This window comes from Diabrotica undecimpunctata, chromosome 9 (assembly GCF_040954645.1).
Source record: "Diabrotica undecimpunctata isolate CICGRU chromosome 9, icDiaUnde3, whole genome shotgun sequence".
In the NCBI taxonomy this organism is placed as follows: Eukaryota; Metazoa; Arthropoda; class Insecta; order Coleoptera; family Chrysomelidae; genus Diabrotica; species Diabrotica undecimpunctata.
Window position 1 is genome coordinate 48,658,149 of NC_092811.1, and position 17,505 is coordinate 48,675,653.

Below are 17,505 nucleotides of genomic sequence, written 5' to 3' on the forward strand. Positions count from 1 at the left end.
TTAAAGCCCGATAATGGCAAGAATGCGTTCATCTTGCGGTTTTATAAGTGGTACATTCGTACCACCTCCTGTGATATATGTCTGAACATGTAAAAATTGCAATTTATTATCATATATAAACAACAAATAATTTTATACTACCTACCTTATCATCAGCTTTTTGTTTTTTAAGCTTCTTTTTCAATCCCTCACAGTTTTAACAGTTTTAACTGCGTTCCACGTCGAATGCCAGTTTTACATGTGCTGTTATATTCACTAGCAATTTTCTCCCATATTATATGCTTTTGTTTAGACCAAACACTGTCGTTTTTTTTTTGTTTTCAATAATATGCATGGTCTTTTCTATTATTGAAATTAAATTCTCTTTTTCCTCCTCCAAATAATTTTTGCTTTCCCTAAATGTTACCTTCTTCATTCTTTAGTAGATTGGGATACTTGTATATTAGTTCCAACGCTAAACTATAGGTAATAGGATTAACAAACTTTATAGGTTCCATAATACTAAGCGCTGCAGTAATTACATCTTCTACATTTTTAACTCCAAGTTCAATTATTTTGAAGGTACCGAAAAAGTGCTGCTCCTTCAGTGATTGTAGATTGTGGTTAATTATTGGAAGTAATCTCCACAGCTCTGAAATGGAATTGCCACCTAACCATACCGTAGCGTGACCACTTAATATTTTTAAGGCCTTAATGTCTTGAAACATTTCAAAACTAATCCAAAAATTTTTGACATCGATCAAGTCTTGATTTTCACCATTCACTATAAATTTATTGATTAAATCTTGATATGATAAAAACTCACTCCATTCTGCTTCACTAAATAAAATATAATGTCCTTTATTATCCAGTATTTTGACGCACGGCGCAAAATTTAACTCATTTGCTAAGCAGACTGATATAAACTTTGTGTTTGAAAAGTTCAGACTAAACTTTTTTTCACCTATGTATACATTTTGCTCTACACAAGACGACATTATGACTGTTAATGACTTTGTGACCATTGGTCCTGTGCAGTCTCGAGCTTAACTCGGCCCCAAAACCAGTGTATTGCACTGTAATTTTGTAACCAAGTGTGCTCGTGAGTGGAGGCGCCTCGGCTTTCGAGAGTTGACCTGTCGCATTTCGCTCTGTGTGAATGTGTGTGTAAATCAAACAGTGACGGCCGCTACCATTTCGATGTTACTGAGTCCGTCGAATCACCTAGATTTTCTCCGGCCACCCACAAACTCCGTGTAAAGTAACGGAGGCTGCAGATGGTCGGAGGTCCCGGTGATGAGGATGTTTCTGTAGCAGAAAGAGTGCCCCTTTCACTGTTTGATTTGTGTGTGTGTGTGTGTGTGTGTGTGTGTGTGTGTGTGTGTGTGTGTGTGTGTGTGTGTGTGTGTGTTATGTGAATTTGAGCTTAGTGTGCATGTGTACTAATCTGAATCGACAGAAACTAGAACCGTGATCTCTAGTGACCATTGTTCCTGCAGCCGTTTATGCGTTTGCAACCGACTTCAGAACTAGTGTATTGCACTATAATTCTGTTATCGGTTGCTCACGCTAACGGCCAGGCCTCGTCGGAGTTCGATAGACGGCTCCAGCAGCTGTCGATTCAGTTGAGAAAATAGTTGCGGCTATTTTCTCAGGGACGGACAGGTATCATTGAGTAGTGAGATTGGGAAACCGCAAAAAACGAATCTCCCCCTGTCCGGGGTAGGGAAAAGGATATGGCATGTTAGAAGGTTCTGTAGGCTATTGGAGTGGCCTCGAGAATGTCAGAATATTCATCCGGAAGTTCGTCTATGCATGTTTGCAATAGAATTGATGGTAGGCGAGGATGTTTGATTTTTGGCTTTCGGGTGGATATGTGACCTAGGAAGGAACAGGAACTTTTTAAGGTGTTTTGTGTTATTGAGAGGGGGCCGTTGATTGTTTTAAGGGTAACGTTCCTGTTGAGAGATTTTATTCTCTCGATAACGGGAGTGGTATTTGCTGTTTGGTGGATTTCACGGGAGGGGAAGTGCCAACGTTTTCTGCACGTTCTACGCAAGATTCCACGCTCCGCAGCAGACAGTTTGTTCCTTTGATAACTTTTAAGAAGGCAATATAAGCTTGACTTATACTCAATAACGGGTCGAATGAATGTTTTATAAGTGTGTGTGAGAGTTTTGTTATTAGTTTTGCCAAACGTCCCTGATAGTGGAACTAGGAGTCGGGCTCGGTTTCTGACCCTATCTAAAGTTGCCTTTAGATCAGGTTCCCAGTTAAGTGTTTTAGTGAATAAAACACCCAAGTAGGAAGCTGTCGGGCTGATAACGAGTCTTTTTCCCATTAAAAACAGGGGCGTTTGGTCGACGCGATTGCGTATGATGCCAGATGATGAATTTGGGCTGCGAAACACAATAGTTTGCGTTTTCGCAGCGTTTAGTGTAACTCTCCACTTATTACACCATTCTTCGACATAGCTTAAAAGAGTTTGTGCTCTTCTAAAAGTTGTCTCAGGGGCATATCTATTTGCTGTTGTTAGGAGGGCTGTGTCGTCTGCATAGAGGTACATTTGCATGTGCGGTAGGTTTGGGATGGGGATAGAACTGTTGTATGTGATGTACAACAGGGGTGCGAGTACTGAGCCTTGAGGTACTCCCGCTCGAGGAGTAAATGGGGTGGAAACTTTGTCGCTTATTCTCACTCTCACTGTTCTATTCGATAGGTAAGAATGAATGATTTTTGTGAATTGTAGAGGTAGCCCGATGTCCATTAGCCTCCGAATTAGTCCTTCATGCCAGACTTGATCGAAGGCTTTTTGTACATCAAGAAAAGTGGCTATGGCGATACCGTTGCTGTTTATTGACTGAATGACTTTAGAGGTGAAGTCTATTAATGCATTTTTTGTGGATCTATTAGGTTGGAATCCGTATTGAAATTTTGGGATGATATTGTGAGTGTCGAGAAAGTTGCTGAGCCTCTCTTTTAGGATTAGCTCAAGAACTTTCCCTAGTGAATTTATTAAGGAGATAGGTCGATATGATTCCACGTTAGTAAGGGGTTTACCCTTTTTGGGTAACATGATTGTGTTTGCTATTTTCCAAGGAGTAGGAAAATAGTAGTTTTTGAGACATGCATTAATAATTTTCGTGAGAAGTGGGATTATACTCTCAGGAAGTTGCTTTAGACACCTTCTACTGATATTGTCAGGTCCGGGAGAATTATTTTTGCCTATTTGGCAATAACTCTCCGTTTCTCTGTCAGTAATAGGGTCCATAATTGGGACGTGGTTAGGAGTTTGATGCAAGAGAGTATTTCTTACTGCAAATTCAGTTTCGAGTTTGAATAAGCGATCAAAGTTAGGGTTGTCTGGGGTGCGAAAATTTTCGTTGAGTGAGTTTTTGAATGCCTCAGCTTTTAGTTCGGGAGAACTAATAATTTGGTTGTTAATCAACGGATGAGATTGTTGTGATAATTTTTGTTTTGTTAGGACTTTAAATTTGTTCCAGAATCCACTCCCATCCCTGTAATCCAATTTCGAGGTAGTATCCTCCCACTGGCGAGCCTGTAGGATAGATATTTCTCTCTTAATTCGAGCAGAGATGCGATTGTATTCTGTTTTGACGAGGGGGTCTCTGTTGATTTTGTATTGGCGTAAAAGCCGCCTTTTTTGATGTATTTTGGCAATGATGTATTGTAGAAGTGCCGGTGAAAATGGTAGAATAGTTTTCATTGGAATTGAGTGATTGATTGCCTCGGTTCGGAGGTTTTCGATTTGGATTACACTCTGGTCGATGTTTTCGTTTGTGTTTAATTCGCCTAACTCAGGAATATTGTTGTTTATGAAATTTTGGAATTGTGGCCAGTTTGCGTGACGATAATCTCTTATTTGTCTGGGAGGAGGTGGGATTTGTGGAGACATGATATTAGAATTAACTAATATCGGGAGATGGTCGGACGTTATTGTATCGCCTATGTGGCACCGATCGTCGAACCTATGCATTACGCTACCTGTAACAATGATGTGGTCCACAATAGATGCCCCATTTGCGTTCAAAAACGTGTAATTAGTGTTGGTGATTCTTATAATTGGAAGGCCTAGAAGTATATCAGTTAGTCTGATGTCTTCCTGATTTGTAGAATGATCGCCGAATTGGGTGTGTCTACAGTTTAGGTCGCCCATGAGGATTGCTTTATTTAGAGTAGAGAAATACTCTAGGAGTTCTAGAGAAAGCGGTCTTGCTGGATGCCTGTAGTAAGAGATTATCGTAAGGGTTTGGTTGTTAGGGAGATGCAGATCAATTGCCAGGAAGTCCACGTTGGGTGGAGGGACGTTTTGTGGAAAAACGTGGGGGGAGTGTGGTAGTCCGTGTTTGATAAGGATACCATTCCCACGGGAAACCTGACAGCGGCTTCGGTAGATTGTTGTATATCCTGCAAAAGTCGGAGTATTTCGACAAAGTGTGTCAGTTATGGCGAGGATTTGGATGTTGTGATTTTACAGGATATGTTTGATTTGGGGTCTCTTGTTAGAGATCCCTTGGCAATTAACTGCACCGATTGTGAAATCCATTAACAGAGGGTTTAAAAGTTAGGATGGAAGGATATGTCGACGTTGTTACTGTGACCAGACAATACAATTGTGTGGTCGAATATTTTTTCAATCACAGAGCTCGTGATTGAAGTTATAAGGTCTCTTCTTTCAGGAAGGATATTTAGGAGCACAAGGGTGCTGAGTTTAATTGTGTTTTTAAGGTCGGTGGTTAGATCGAAGGGAGGAATTGATCTCTCGATCGACAAAGGTTGAGTTTGTCGGGAATCTGTGGGTTTTTCTTGCCTTTTCGGGCATTTATTGGAATATGCGGGGTGATCGCCGCCGCAGTTAGGACATTTGGGATTTGTTTGGGTAGGACACTCACTGGACTTGTGGCTTTGTCCGCAATTAGGGCAGACGAAGGTTCTGTGACGGCATTCGGAGAGTATGGCCGTTTGTGCAGCATTTGCTACAGTATTTTGCAGTTGGAATAACGGGATTTGCTCCGTGAAGGAGCTCAGTATAATGGATGAGTCCATCAATAGGGATGCCATAGTTGAGCACGTGTGAATATTTATCAGACGAGGGTGTCAGGACTTTTATGAGACGTGTGTCTTTTCCAGTCTGTAAAGATTTAACTCTCCACAGTCTGGAGACAGGAATTTCTTGCTCAGTTAAGATTTGTTTGATTTCTTCCTCAGTGTAATCGTGCGAAACGTTCACAATGAGGAATAGATAGTTGGTTGGTTTGGGGGCTTGATTTGTGGAGCTGTGATTTCTAGATGTAATTTTGATCTGGGTTTGTCCTGTTGCTTTGTGGACTTTTTGTTGCATTTCCTCGGAATTCAAGGAGTGTAAGCTTCTAAGGTGAGCGATGCCGTGGCTAAGAACTTTGAGAGAATGTATCTTTTGATACAAAAGAGGTATGCAGTTTAGGATTCTAAAAAAGGTGCGCTGGTTGCACAAATCTTGAGGGATGTCCTTAATGAGGTATTCGAAGGTTTTAGGATTATTTATGGAGTTTGTGATGTTAGGATTTGTTTTTGGTTTAAAAGTTGAGGGTGCCTTAATTGCGTTGGCGAATGATTTTGATGTAGTGGGTTGTGGTTGTGTATTAGAAGTATTAGGTTGGATTTGTAGTGATGAGGTGGACGTATTTTGAGGGACTGAGGATTGTTTTGATGAAGATTGTTGTAGAGATTGTGATTGAGGGACTGTCGATTGTTTGGTGGATTTGATTGATAGTTTTTTGTGCGAAGAGGGTAGAGGAGGGTATTCGGAGTCAAGTTTGCTGAGCATTGGATGGTTCGGATCATTTAATTCAATCTCCCTGCGCTTCATGTTGAAGCGAGTTTGAAGAATTAAAATCTCCGTCTGGAGGCTGGATAGTTCATGAGCGGATGCTACAGGATTGTAGCTAGATTGAGACGGTCCAGGTTCGGGATCGTTTTGTAATAATGGTGCATAGGGGTTGGCAGACAGTGCCGCGGTCTGTGATCTAGTCACAGACCGGGAGGAGATGGCTGACCTGGTTGAACCAGGCATTTTAGATGGGATTAAAAGAACGCAGAATGCAGACCGCTTAGCAGGCCCGCAGCCTCACGGAAGCCAGGGGGTGGTAAAACCCCCCGAAAAAAAGGCTTGTTCTACTAAACGTGCACTCTGTTGAAACTAGATGTTGGCCTTACTTACCGCGCGTTTTACCACGCTGCTATATGGTCCCTCGTTGAACGTCTTATAACGGAATATTATAATCGTCGTTCTCACCTATTCGCCCTGCGATTTTGCCAACAAAAGGACAATTTCCGGGGCGAGTATATTCTACTGAAACCCCGTACTATCGAACTTTATTGCCTACCACCAGGTTCCTAGGCTTGTCTAACGATTATTTCCAAGACAAACTGTGCTCTGCTATTTTCAGAGTATAATACTCTCTCAAACTTCCCGCCGACGTTGTTTAGAAGAAGGTGTGTTGCCAGTGACCTACTTCTTCAACGTCTCGTACAGGAATCGTTGACTTGTATAGCGGCTTAGATGTTTTTTATACAGTTTTAAAGTGGGGGGAAGGGGAATATTTATGTTTGTGATTTTCTTACTGATTTTTACTTATTACTTCTGTTTATTGATAAGTTCTTCACGGTTTTTCTTATCTTAGACTTCCATTCTTATCTAACGGATTTCTATTTTTAAACCTCTTATCTAACAGACTTCCTCCTTATCTAACGATTTTTTTATCTGAACGGCTTTTCTATTTACCAAATTTTCTATTAATAATGAGATCATCCCCATTTAAGATTTTTATACCTGCTTATTATTTTAAGTAGTTAATTTCAGAATTTTTTTTTGTGGCATAGACTTTCGTCATTCAGCCAGTCTCGAAAGGTTATAATATTTTCCTTAAAAAAGTATACACAGATAAGTACAGATTATTTCTCTTAGACAAATGCACAGCGATATCCCTAAAACGAAATAGACGAATAATTAATAGAAGAACACGTCGAAGGAAAATACAAGGACACTCGCTTCTCGTCTCGTCTAGGGGTCCGTCAAGACATTTATTTTAACAGACAAACAATACTGGACCACGAATTAGGTATTGTTACATATAGGATAAACAAAGGGTACAAGTCTAACCCTATACACGCTCATGAAAATTTTCATGAACGAGTACCAGATTTATAAAGCTATGCATGTGTCTGACAAAAATTCTATAATTAAATTATATATTGTTACAGAACCTATGGCTAACAACGACTGTATATTATATGGAGCGTATGTATTGCATTTAGTTAATTTTATATACAGGGAGTTTGAATGCTGAATAAATTTAGGACATTCAAAGAAGATGTGATCGAGGTCATCTAGCTTGCCGCAATGTTTGCAACTATCATCATCGATGACTTTAATTTTAAATAAATGGATGGGTAGCATGCATGTCCAAAGCGTATTCGATTTATAGTAGTAATATATTTACGAGGAGCTTTGAAATTCTGAAACCAGGTTGTTTGAGGTATAGTTGGTTGTAAAGAGGTATGCCTTTTATGGTTTGTAGAACAGTAATGTTTCCATTGCTCTTTCCGTCTAAGTTGCTGATTTTTTTTTTGAAAATCGTAGTAACATCTGATGTATTAAGCATATATTTCAACGTAGAGCCAGTTGTTACACTCATTTTAGCCAAATGATCTACATATTCATTATGTTTGAGACCAATATGTGCTTTGACCCAAATAAATTTTATGTTGACTCCAGTCGATGATAAATGATACAATCGGTCTTTTATTTTAAATATGTAGGGGTTGCTAAATGTTGAGGGCAATTCAATGTTTTTTATGCTCTGCAAAACTGAAAGGCAATCTGACAGAATTAAGATATGTCTATTGTAGGTGTTTTTAACATACTTTAGAGCTTCAAGTATAGCTATTGATTCCGCTGAAAAGATTGAAAATTCATATGGTAGTTTATACTTGAATTCTACGTTTGTAGCAGGTAAAAAGTATGCGCATCCAGTCCCTTCTGTTGTTTTTGATGCGTCCGTGTATATTACTGTGGCTTCCCTATAATCCTGCAGTAGAGATATTAGAAGATTGCTACTCATAATGGTGTTCTCACTATAAGTGGGTATTATAACCTGAGTTCTGTGGAATAAAAAATAGTAGTCTAAGCTTCTATCAACCGTGTCCAGTTTCTTGAAAAAAATAGGATTATTCTGTAATGCCATGCATAAATACGGGGAAGGTTTTTTCTCCCAATATTTGTTTGTAAGATCTGACTCGTTAAGTTGACAGACGCTTGAAAATAACTGGGAGTTAGTTAATAGAATTTTAAAGGCTTTTTTCATTTAAAAAGTTTCTTCTATTTTCCAGGGGTAGCTCAGCGGCTTCAACATATAAGGGTTGTATAGGAGTTGATCCTATATCAATCTATAGAATAGATCGTATATATGCGCGATAAAACAACAAGGATGTTACTACATCGCAACCCCACCACGTTTTAGTTGTCATTCTGAGGAAATTGCTGCCTTTGTTACATCTATCAAGCATGTACTCTATGTGTTGTCTCCAAGTTAACTTCTTATCCAAAATAAGGCCTAGATATTTGACATGATTTTGATGCTTAAAACATTGATCGTTCAGAATGGTATTTTCATTTGTAGGAATGTTATGTCTTGTAAAGATAGATACTACTGATTTTTCTATAGATAAATTGAGCCCATTCTCTAAGAACCATGAAAAAAGGGATTCACATATTTTGCTAAGGCTTTGTATACAGGTTTCATATTTTTTGTTTTCTGTATAAATGCAGAAATCGTCGGCATACTGTACGATTTTGAATGAACTGTTATTTATTTGGATGTTATGTATGTCAGAACTGTATATATTGAATAAGATTGGAGATAAAACTGAGCCTTGTGGTATACCTTGATAATTATATCGCGGTCCAATTAGCTTGTTATTATGATCTCTTACATAGATGATCCTCTTTGTGTAAAATCCAATTATTGCATCCACGAATGCGGTTGGTATATGAAATAAATTAACCAAGAATAGTCCTGTTAAATATCCAAGAATAGTCCTGTTAAATAGTTGGTTCTGGTTAAGGTATTTTGTACATCTACTACAATGGTTGTTAGAGCATCTAGTGTTCCAAAGCTTCTTTTATAACCAAACTGATTTTCTGGTAGCAAATTATTTTTTTGTAACCACCAATCCAGTTTAAATTTTATGAGTCTCTCTAGAGTTTTAAAAAACACGGGAAAGTAACGATGTTGGTCTGTATGAATTTGCAATATTTGGATCTTTACCAGACTTTAGGATAGGAACCACAATGGCGTTTTTAAATGAATCAATAACGATGTTATTTTGAATGATGTCATTAAATACCTGTAACAGCAGATCTTTAGCGGCTCTTGGTAGGTCGATTAACATAGGGTATTTGATTTGATCAATCCCTGGGGAGGTATTATTGCAATTTTTGAGAGCGAAATCTAATTCAGATTTAGTGAAAGGTTACAACAAAAAGTGATTGGATTGGTGACTTTGTTCGGATTGGTTAGAGAAATATTGAACCCAGGGAGGAGAAACTTTATTAAAGAAGTCATCTAAAACTTCATTGCTGAAAGGTTTTATAGTATTCTGCGGTTTACGATTCATTTTGTTGGCCTGTGACCATATTTGCTTAGAAGAGGTATTTTTGTTTAAATTGGAGCACCATTTGATCCAACTGGATTTAGCTTTTTGCTTCAACTGCTTTTTTGTTCGGGCAGTAACTTCCTGACATTTTAAGTAGTTATCAAAACTCGATGAAAGTTTGTAAGCTTTTAATGCCTTTTTTCTTTCATTAATTATTATATCACATTCAGGGTCCCACCATGGTGGTGGGGGACGATTTTTGAGTTTAAGAATTTTATATTGAGGGATAGATTTTGAAGCAGATTCATTAATACAATTAATAAGAATATTATAAGTTTTGTAAGTGTTTAAAGAGATACTATAGTTGACAAACATTTTTTCTATTAAGGATGTATAAAGTGACCAATTGGCTTTATTGATATTCCATTTGCTTTTTGGATAAATTGTTTCATGTGATGTGTTAGTTGTGAAAAGGTTCATGGTTATAGCAAAATGATTTGACCCTAAGGTATCTGAAGATACGGACCAGGAAACTTTACTGGCTAGATTAGCTGTACAGAGAGAAATGTCAATCATAGATTTCTGAGTACCATATTTGGAAAGATATGTGTGTTCCCCATTATTCAAAATAATAAGATCTAGGTCCTCGACACTGCTGACGATTTGATGACCTGCAGCATCATTGTGCAGTGAGCCCCATAAAGAGTTATGAGCATTCATATCCCCTCCAATTATACAAGGTGATGTAACTTGAGAGAAGATATTTTTCCAATCATCTTTAGAAGTATGGACTTTAGGTGGCCTATACACAGACAAGAAACTTAATTCTAAATTGTTAAATTTAACGGAGATGCCACAAACTAAAATTTTATCATTGAAATTTTTAGTAATATTCACTTGACAGAATGAGATATAAGTTTGAATCAAAATTGCTACTCCGGCATATCCATCGTATCTATCCTGGCGGATTATATTATAGTCTTTAAATATATAATTTTGATTTGGTTTGAACCATCTTTCACTTAACAACGCTATATCAATGTTTTCAGCTGTTAAAAAATGAACTAAACTATTTTTATTGGATGCAACGGACCTTCCGTTCCATAAAATTCTGAGTTGTTTGTCCTTGGAAAACCTTATTTACTGAAGATGTCCTCCAACATCTGATTCTAACGAATAAGTAAAAAGTGGTAAAATAAAATAAGTGAAAACATTTTTTGATTTATGATCTCATTATCTACAGATTTTAAATCCTCAAGTGTGTGAATATTTTTTAAAAAAATAATGACACACTCCGTCACTGCCTGCGCAATATCTTTATTATCACCTTCTGTGGGTTGAAAGGAAATTAGAAGGACTAAAAAGAATCGTCAGAGTCTTCTGAAGTCGAATCGTTCCCAGGTTGGATAACTATTGGTGCTATTGCCGGTAAAACAGGATCTTCGTTTTCTATTTTTACAACATGAGCTTCGCAATTTTTCCACACATCGCTATTAATGCCACTAATTACTTCTCGAATATTCTCAATGGCCACTGCGCTTAATGTTGGTGACTGATTATATTTTCGCAATCGTTTTTTTACGGTACCCCAAACCATTTCAATTGGATTAAAAATGCAATAGTATGGGGGTAATCGCAAAAGAGTATGACCGTGCCTGCTGCAAAGGGTGTCAGTAACGTATTCGTTTTTAAAATTCTGACTTTTGATCATTCTAATTAATTCTTTCTTTACTGGAATCTTTTTAGGAACAGTGATGTTTTTAAGTTGCATAAATTTTAAAATTTCGTCCTTTTTCGTGTTATTAGGTATTTTATTTAATATGCGGGAATGATACGACGCAATATCCATAACAATCACTGAATTCGGCGGAATATTGGGCAAGAGTTGTTCAACAAACCACTTTTCAAATAAATCGGCTGTCATATCTTCGTGATAATCGGCAGAAGACTTTGTTATATTTTTGGCCGACAATAGCAATGCATTAGATACAAAACCATCTTTGCTTCCGGCATGAAGAATAATAACACGTTTTCCTCGTGAACACGGTGTATTTAACGCACACTTGTTTGTGTTGTCAACCCAGTCGTACTTGACATCATGCGTATCGAACCAGGTTTCGTCTAAATAGATTATGTTTCTGTTTGAATTACGATACTGTTTTATTTTACTAAAATACTCTCGTCGAAGTTCAACAATACACCGAGATTCCATTATTACCATTCGATTATTTAATTTCTTATATTTAAATCCACAACTTATCAAAATCTCGCGCAATGTTTCCAAAGATGTATAATTATATTCAGGTAAATCTCTCAATTTTTCACGAATCAGTTCTAAAGTAGGCACTCTATTTTCTTTGTAAAAATTGTAAACTGTTCGCTGAATAACGTCTTTTGCAGCAGTGTCAATCCTGCCCAATTTTTTGTTTGGTCGCTTTCGTTTTAAGGAATGATCTGTAACTGTGCCTAATTTAATAATTGTATATATCGTCTTATACCCGATTTTTGTTAATACATGAATTCTCGAAACAATTGCATTATCAGCCATCCCAATATTTTCTTTTTTCAAACACTCATACATATTTAAAACTATTCTTTGGGATTGTACGTGCAAATCTATATTTTTTAATTCGGGGCTGTCATTAACATAATTGTCATTATTTATTGATAACAGATGTTGATGCATCTTGATCATTCGTATCAAATTGTCTCCAAAATGCCATCCTAGAAAAATATAATATTACTTACCTTATAATAAGCCTCCGCCTCTGATAGCTGGTTGCAAAATGAAATATTTTAGGGTGTCACATAGCGAGACAAACAGGTGTTCATTACGATTTATGGCTTTGCGCTTCGCTGTTGCCATAATGCATGAGTTTAAAATTAGTGAATGTAACTTTAATACCATATTAATATATCTGCAATTTTTCACGTTTCCAGGTAAGGTATAAAATCAATGTAATTTGGAAAAAAAAATAATACAATTCTTGAAACCGTTTTTGAGAACTTGGATTCTTAAAAGTTGTCTGATTTCTTAAAAGTCGATCATTATATATATATATATATATAAGAGTATTACCGCTAAATTCACCAACATGGTAACTTCGATATAGACCGAACGTCCAAATTCTCTCCAGACTACAATGTTGCCGATATTCGAAAATTACTTAGAGTATAAATAATATATACAAAGTTCACGGTTGCTTTAATTCATTAGTGAAGAGTCCATGGAAATATTAGTACCTAGTTAATTAATTTATAGATATATTTTTTGATAATATGTTCGTATTATTTTTTAAGAGTGTCGTTCGTTGACTAGCAATTGAATAATAACGAATAGAGAATAGAGAATATTTTTTAAATATAACCTTAGGAATTTTAGGAAATATGTCTGACAACCTTGATTTGAAAGGCGGTCTCTTTGATACCAGAATGAGGCATGTTTATGTTGGAAAATTATTAGTGGATGTACTCTACTTTTCAGTACTGGTAACGATTAGTTACTTTGTGTGTTAGGACTCGTTACTTTGTAACGGTTACTTCTACATAGTTACTTTTGTTAAAGTATTAGGTAATTAGGTATATATGTTTTAAAAAAATAGAAGTAAGCTCATAACTATAAAATTTAAGATAAAGGCACGATAGCCTGTTTTATGTGTAAGAGTATTATAAACAAAAAGACCAGAAATTTTTAATTATCAAAAAGTATATTCTAAATATAAAAAATAAAATAATTAACAATAGCAATGAAAAAAAAAAAAAAAAATAAAAAATCGGTTGCCTGTAAAGTCGGTTTTACGGGCGAAGATTTTACGTGACAACGTCTTTTTCTCGGTAGAATATTTATTGATATGAATATTATTAAATTGCACAATAGGAACAAGGAATTGAATGAAAATAAGAATTGCACAAATTTTAACTATAGAAATATATTTTGTTTACTAAAACATTGTACATGTAAACTTAAACTTAACTAATTTCTATTTGAGTGATTTTGTTGAGGATAGGACGATGATAGGAGAAATATGAAATGACACAGCTGACGATACTTTAACCACACGTGTGAACTTGTATTATGACGCTTTCTCGGTTTTCCAACGCCAAGAACGCTCGAGAAAGACAGAGACACAAGCACGCACCCATTCAACGCGCCTTATTCTCTAGTGCTGCGCGCGCAGCGGACCGATCATGTTTGAGTGGGAGAGAGACGCAAGGCATTCGGCGGGCCTCTCTCTCGTTCGGTGACTCATCGTAACAGACGTGAGCGGGCTTTACACTATTTCATGAGTGACTCCGAGCCACAACCTAATTTAAGACGTTGTCACGTCAAAAATTTTTAAAATGTACTTCACTTATTATAGGTTTTCATTGCAGTTTAAAAATAAAATAGTTTCAACATTTTTTGATTTCAAGCGGTTCCTTGGTTCCGTAATGACTTGGCCTGCCTTAGAAAAAACACTCTCACATGGAACGGATGTAGCAAGAACTGACAAATATTTCTGTGCTAATACCGCAAGCCATGGATATATCTTTTCTCCTTCCACCAGAGCAGATGATTTTGTTTTCTTTCTAAATTCGCCTCTTCTGAAAACATTTTTAGTTCAGCAATAGCCACTGCCGTTGGGCTTGTTACAGTGTTTGAAGATTTGATTAAGTTGTCAAAATCTTGCCAAATAATGTCGTCAATTTCTGTACTTGACTTCTCCGTCAACGGTAACTGATATGTATCATTGGAAGGCTCTGGGGCCGTATCTATCGTCTTGTTCACTTTTTTTAATTAGCCCAACTAATTCTTCTTGAAGTCTCTCTTTAACCTTTTTTAAACAATCATGGTTATTGAATCCCTTAGTTTTAAATCTTGGATCCAGAAAAGAGGATTTTCCCATTATTATATTATTTTCAGGGTTCCCAAAACGTGTAGTTATTGAGGCTAACAATGAATCTATTAACTCTCTTCCTAATTGACTTTTAATTTGAACTCTTATTCGCTCTAAAGATGATATTACCCCCTTAATAATAAGAATTACTTTGGACAGAGTTATTTGTTTTTCGGAACTCATTTCTACAGTAACAACCTCAAATGGTTTTAATATTTTACAGAATTTCTGTAATAGTAACCATTCTTTTTCCGTCGGTAAACTTACTGGATTATGCAAAACAGCAACTGTGGCAGCTAATGGGTTACATAATTTAATTACCCTGTCTAACATATAATATGTTGAATTACACCTTGTTTGTACATCATTAATTAGTTTTAAAGGAGTAGCAGTGGGATTCATTTGAGACTGAGTTTCAAAAAATTTAGCGGTGGCTTGAGAACTCCTATGAAAATGTTCGACTATTTTAACTTTTTTTGCAGCTCCTCTATGTGCACCAATCCATTCCTAACGATCAGATTGATAGAGTGTGCAAAACAAGGAATATGCACCCAACCAGTTATTTTTACTGCCGCATTGTCGGTAGTTATAGCTTATACTTTGTCAGAAATACTCCATTCATCTGCAACTCGCCGTAATTCACGAGCTATATTTTCAGCAGTATGCCTCCCATCATATTTAAAACATGACAGTAAACACCCATAGTACTGCCAATCAGTTGTTATAAAATATGCTGTAACTGCTACATATCCTTCTGTATTAATAGAAGTCCAACTGTCGGTACTTAATGTGATATATTCAGCAGTTTTTAGGAGAGCTTTAACTTCGAGAACTTTTCTTTCATATTTAGCTGGCATTAAAGATTTGCTAAATGTTGTATCTGTGTGGTAAAACATAAGACGGTTCAAGTTCATTTAAAAGCTTACGAAAACCCCGATCCTCGACAACTGAAAAAGGTTGGAGATCGTTTACGATCATATTTAATATTAAATCACTAATTTTTGTTGACGTGATAATGAAATTGGTCGTGATACATATCATTCATTGCAGACTTGACTGTTTTTGTTTTTTAAAAATCGAATTTTTTTACTTACAGGTGTTGTATGCTTCTCCTCTTCAGTGTACATCGTCGGTGTTACTATATTTTGTTCCAACCTTGAAGTTGCAATTGATATAGATGGACCTAAATAAAAAATATACGTATGTATTAAAATAAATTGTGCACCTAAAATAAACATTACCTGCTTGCATTACTTCTATGTTCAAAGGATTAGTGCTTTCAGGATGACTGCTTCTTTTTTCGAGAAATTTGATACATTTCCGCCTTTATAAGAATACATACCGTTGCAAAAATTGCATTTCGCCTTTATCATTAGAAGTGATAGCAAAGTGTATCCAGATAGCGCTTCTTTTTTGACTTAAAATAAATCCATAATTAGACAATTATTGTGCTAACTACTATAAAATAACTTTCACAAAATTAACGGACCAGTATCTAAACAAAATTGCACCGAATGAACATCAACGAACTTATCTGTGGATTGTCGAAGCGGGGGAAGTGCACTGTGCACTATGGGCGTGGTACGAGGTAGTAAAGTTATTTTAGTTACTTTGGTTACAGTTTCCGTTCCGCTGACCGTTCAGTTACACACTGGCTCAGGATATACTACAGAACAATGTAACGAAATCATGAAGTAACTAGTAACGAGTCTTTTTTCAATTTAATCATCGTTACTTAGATATTCTAAAAGTAACTGTTAACGATTACTTACTTTTTTCGCATTACTAGCCATAAGACTCACTATAGGGTGAATCTAAATAATGCTTTGTTTTTTTTTTTTGACGTTGGTTTTATACAATTTTTAAACTTCCTGTAAAATTACAGCACATCTCTATTAGGCGTTGTGAAGCGCGCAGAGTTGGGAGCGAGTTTAGTTACTAATGAATAGAGTATATCAAGTTTTGTTTAAGGTTGTAGAAAAAGTAGTTGGATAATAATGGAACATTATCTCGACCCTGAAGAATAAATAATGTGTCCTTATGACAGTGCTGATCTAATACGAAGAAAACTATTTAATTCGCATCTGGTAAAGTGCCAGAAGACGAATCTAGACATCAAATTGGTTTGATGTGACTTTATGATACCATATGATAGAAGAACCATACCTACAACATCATCATGAAAATTGCCTTGATCGAAAGAAAATTGAAACAGCCTTTTACATAAATGCTGGTATGGCTCATTTCATGTAACTTCTAAGTAACCGATGTAGAGCCATACGGTGCCATGTTACCAATTCCAACGGTAACTTAGACATCTTAATTTTTAATAGTATATAATGTAACATAATTGTAAATTTATATCATTTAAAGGGTTTTTACCCATATATTTTAGTGACTCACAGCATGTGCACTTTGTTACACTGATGATGGAATTTACATTCCGAAAACTTTCTGTATTTATGTTATAGCCCGTTTGGGTTTTTTATTTATACCTTTTACTAAAAATTTTGAAATAAAAATTTTTTTGTGATACATGGTATATAGCCAGCTCCAGTGGGCGTGAAAAAGAATTCATTGAAAGAATAATAAATACTCAAGAAGCTGATGATCACATTCAAGTAATAGACAATACTGGCTAGGGAATCATACGAGGACTTCTTTATAAAAAACAATATTGTAGTTAAATATGAAGACGGCAAGGAAGTGTTAGTCATTCCGGAAAGAATGCAAACAGAAGTTATTGGAAACTTACACGAGGTAGGACATTTTGCTGTTACAAATTTTTTTGTTGCTTTTCAAATTTTTTTGTCGCATATATTTTTATTTTATCAGATGAATTACCAGCTTTTTGTTTTCCTTTAAGAATTTTGTTAATATTTTTTATCCAAACAAAGAAATGAAATTTGGAAACATAATTTAGAAATAGATCTCGTAAATTATGATCCTCACAAAGAAAAATATTTCCTTTAAATTCATTTTTTAGCATTAA

At 36.1% G+C, this 17,505-nt stretch overlaps 1 protein-coding gene across 1 annotated transcript in view; it reads left to right on the forward strand.

The window, feature by feature from the left end:
- The window catches only part of LOC140450653 (uncharacterized), a 61,299-nt gene extending 44,476 nt beyond the window's left edge, over nt 1-16,823 (forward strand). Inside the window, exon 3 of the mRNA XM_072544315.1 lies at nt 15,610-16,823. The gene's annotated coding sequence lies outside the window, so the exon portion shown is untranslated. The remainder of the gene's footprint in view (nt 1-15,609) is intronic.
- The last annotated feature ends 682 nt before the right edge of the window (nt 16,824-17,505 follow it).